Source organism: Mus musculus, chromosome 4, assembly GCF_000001635.26.
Source record: "Mus musculus strain C57BL/6J chromosome 4, GRCm38.p6 C57BL/6J".
Lineage (NCBI taxonomy): Eukaryota > Metazoa > Chordata > Mammalia > Rodentia > Muridae > Mus > Mus musculus.
Window position 1 is genome coordinate 137,386,930 of NC_000070.6, and position 4,127 is coordinate 137,391,056.

Genomic DNA, 4,127 nt, shown 5'->3' on the forward strand with positions numbered 1-4,127 from the left:
GTTTCCAAAATGCCTTTCCAGGCTAGAACCCAGGTTGTGGTCTGCTGGCCGGACACAACAATGGATGGATCATGTTGTCAGTAAATTATGTACACAGCTGGGCAGTGGTGGCGCACACCTTTAATCCCAGCACTTGGGAGGCAGAGGCAGGTGGATTTCTGAGTTCGAGGCCAGCCTGGTCTACAGAGTGAGTTCCAGGACAGCCAGGGCTACACAGAGAAACCCTGACTTGAAAAAAAAAAAACAAAAAACCAACAACAACAACAAAAAAGAAATTATGCACACTATAGAAGAAATTATACACACACTGAAGAAAAATACACACTAGCACAAGTATAACACATCCACAAACCATACCTGGAAGTTTATTAAATTAACTGTGCTTCTGAACACACGACCGAGGAAGGAAATAATTTTCACTGTGTATCTTTCTGGTTTGTTATTTTTAAAAATTTGTTATTTTCACAAGAAGCCAAGAGGAAGATAGATACTTTTCAGGTTTTCCCCTCTGGCCAAAACCTTTCTGAGAGAAGATCCCAAACCCACTTAGGAAAGCACCTTCTCACAGTACCCAGGATCTTCACATGACTGGCATCTAGAAATAAACTTTAAGTTATTAGGGGGTTAATTTCCAAGGTTACTTCTGAGCGACAGCCCAGTTCCACAACCGACCTGCCTTATAAACGCTATCAGTTTCTGGAAACCACTTGCTCAGCACAAAGCTCTTCTCCTCAAGTAAACACTCAAGTTAGTTTTTCCTTTTCCATTGTCCCGAGCACGTTACATCCACCCTCCCCGTTACTATCCTCAACCTCAGCCCTTAATGCAACGGCAAGCCCCGTTACCCACACCAGCAGTTGTTGAATGTTAGAAGTCAACCAGCGTTCCCTCTCCCAATTCTCTCGCTAGCTCCAAGTTATAATTTACTTATTTTGTTTTGCTGTTGTTTTGTTTTGGAGACAGGTTCCTTCAAAATAGCCTTGGCTGGCGTGGGACTCGCCAGGTAACTCAAACCGGCCTCTAACTTGGAGCAATTGTTCTGCCTCTGCCCTTCGAGGGGTGCGATGACCGAGGTGCGCCACCACGCCCTGTTATCCGCTGTACTCTGGCTGCCCTCAGACCCGGTCATCCACCCTCATGGACCTGCAATAAGCTGGAGGAGACCTGCTCAAGGGTTCAAAGATAGGAGGTGCAGCTAGGCTCCAACTCAGCAAAAGACGCCCGGAGTGAGGCCGGGAGCCGCCCAGGAGCAGCGGAAGTGGACTTCCCGCCAGTGGAGGTCAAGGCGGGGCGGGGCACGGAGCAAATATAACACATGGTCCTCGCCCAGGCCAGGACACGGAGGAAGCAGACGGAAGGAAGGAGCGGAGCATCTACCTCCGCAGGGCCCACGTCGTCGTCCGAGTTAATACGAACCAGGAGCCCAAGACCACAGTCCGCTACCGAGTCCGGAAAAGGGACGCCAGCTCTTTATCGCGGGACTTCCGGGTTGTTGCCGGAAGCGGAAGTTGATTGAGGGACTAGCGTAGCGGCAGCGTCGCTCTAGACCTCAACCGTGTCACGCTAGTCTATGGTTTTAACTCGCCTCTTCTCCATGCTTCGGGGCCAAGCGCTGTTTGGGCTTCGCCTTCCTCCGCCCGCTGACCCAGTGGTAAAAAGAGAAGAGATGAGCAGGGATTCCTCTAGTCTCCGAGGCCACACCCTGGAACCTCTGATGCCACTCCAGAAAGACGAAAGGGGTAGTGGCTTGTTCCACCTTGGGTGGGGTCACTCCCGCTGAGGCTTGGCGCGGTCTACTGGACAAGCCCAGTGTCCTACTTTGCTTTCTGTTGCTGTGATAAACACTGTGATTTGAAGCAACCCGGAAAGAAAAGAGTTTGTTACAGTTGACACGTTACAGTCACACCACCCGAGGAAACCAGGGCAGGAGCTCGGAGCCGAAGCCAAGGAGGAACGTTGCTTACTGGTGTGAGGGTGGGTTTTTGTTTTGCTTTTCTTTTGGTTTTTTGTTTGTTTTTTTCTTTTTTAAGTCAAAGATATGGCTAGCCTACAATACTCCGCGAATCTCTAACACCTTGTAAAACCTTCATGTAAAGGAATTCAAATATTTTCACCCCCCCTTCCACCTCAACTAGTAAAACTTTTTTTTGGGAAAGCTCTGCTGCATTCCCAGAATGCCCTTGACCCAGAGCAGCCCAGTTGACCACTCTGCCCTTTCCTTCACGTTGATTATGCATTAGCCAATCAGATGAGGTAATCTCTGCCACCAATGGGGTGAGATTAAGTCACCACTTGCCTTAGAATAAAAGCTAAATGAACTTCGTGCCCATGAACTTCGTGCCCCGGTGTGTTTCCTAGCCTGGTTTAGATCCTGGCATAGACACCTTACAAAGAGAAACTGTTTTGCAGAGTTACTTCCTTGTTATTTAAGTGTTTTTTTGTGCAGCTCCACAAATATTCTTTTCCAACACTAGTTTGCTCTCTTGCTTGTTCGGGTTTTTGTTTGTTTGTTTGTTTTTCTAAAATGCCATGTGTATGATTGTTTCCCAGCGTGTATGTCTGTGCACCACAGGCATGCCTGATACCCACGGAGGCCAGAAAACAAGCAGTGGATCCCATGGAAGTGGACTTAAAGACATTGTGAGACACCATGTGGGTACTGAGAATCTAAGCCAGACCATCTGGAAGGCCAGCTCTTAACCTCTGAACCATTTCCCCAGCCAACTTTCTTATACAGCCCAGGACCACCTTCCTGGTGACAGCACTACTACAGTGGGCCTGGACCTACTATATCAGTTAGCAACGAAGAAAACACCTCGGCTGGGAGGTGTTGGCCCAGCACTAGGGAGGCAGAGGTAGGCTGATGTACAGACTGAGTTTCAGGACATCCAGGGCTACACAGAGAAACAGGGGTAGGGGTATGAATGGGAAAAGGGACTAAGACTCTTCCCTCTGGCCCTGTTCTACCTATGGGAACAACGGAGAGCCCCCCCCTCCTCACCTCTACAATCATGTTTCCACCTCCCGCCACACTCAATCTGGTTTCCCTGCCTGCAGATTGGGAGGGTAGACTCCACCCTAGGCTTCCAGCATTCTCTGTGCACTGCTCCAGCAGACGGTAGGGGTTACCCAGGAGGGACACACTTTGCACTAAAGAGTGGGCCTGATTTTGGAGGTTTAGACATTTGTATGAAAGTACAAATGCTGTGGCTCCGTGCAGAATGCCTGCCCCTCACGGTAAGATTTGCACTGCATGCAGAACCCCACAGTCTTGCCTCCCCATCCTCTCCGGGGACTCCTTTCTTCTTGTGATTTTTGTAAACCTGAAGGGATCGACAGCTGGTCCCCAAGTGTGGTTCTCTTTCCTGAGTCCTGTTCACCCAGGTTCCAGCTCAAATGTAGCATCTTCCATGCAGCCCTTACCATTCCCATCTGCTCAGGAGTGTGCCATCTGTCCCTTTTCATCCTCATGACCGACACCAGCCACCTGGGGAGGTTTTGGCTCATGATGGACCACCTCTGCCACAGTGGGTCTGTGAGATAATGCCACGTAGGCCATCTGCATAGATGGCTGAAATGATGATGGAGGTAGGAGGAGGTAACATGGTGATTAGGACTTGGCAGGGTACTAGGTACAGGAAGCCCATAGGAGTATATTCTAGGATGTGGGAGCAGAGACAGAATCAGCTAAGGACCCATATCCTTGTAATTAAGAGAAGAAGGAAGATCTAGAGAGATGACTCAGGGGCAAAAAGCACTTGCTGCTCTTGCAGAGGACATGGGTTTGGTTCTCAGCACTCATAAGGTGGCTCACACTCATCTATAGTTCTAATTCCAAGGAATCTAATACCTTCTTCTGCACCCCTCAGGTACTATGTGCATGTGGCACACATTCATATATACTGAAGATAGAACGTACACCTAGGATAAAAAAGTAAATGTTCTGGTGAGATGGCTCAGTGGGTAAGAGCACCTGACTGCTCTTCCGAAGGTCAGGAGTTCAAATCCCAGCAACCACATGGTGGCTCACAACCATCCGTAACAAGATCTGACTCCCTCTTCTGGAGTGTCTGAAGACAGCTACAGTGTACTTACATATAATCAATAAATAAATCTTTAAAAAAAAA

General features: G+C 48.8%; 1 long non-coding RNA gene across 2 annotated transcripts; it reads left to right on the plus strand.

Annotated features, from left to right (window-relative positions):
* Nucleotides 1-215: 215 nt before the first annotated feature.
* Nucleotides 216-4,127, plus strand: Gm52681. 2 transcript variants are annotated; one of them, XR_003955130.1, is made up of 3 exons: nt 216-1,974; nt 2,551-2,855; nt 3,870-4,127. It is a non-coding gene; the product is annotated as a predicted gene, 52681 (long non-coding RNA). The 2 variants fall into 2 exon arrangements; XR_003955131.1 differs by lacking the exon at nt 3,870-4,127 and having other exon boundaries at nt 2,573-3,705.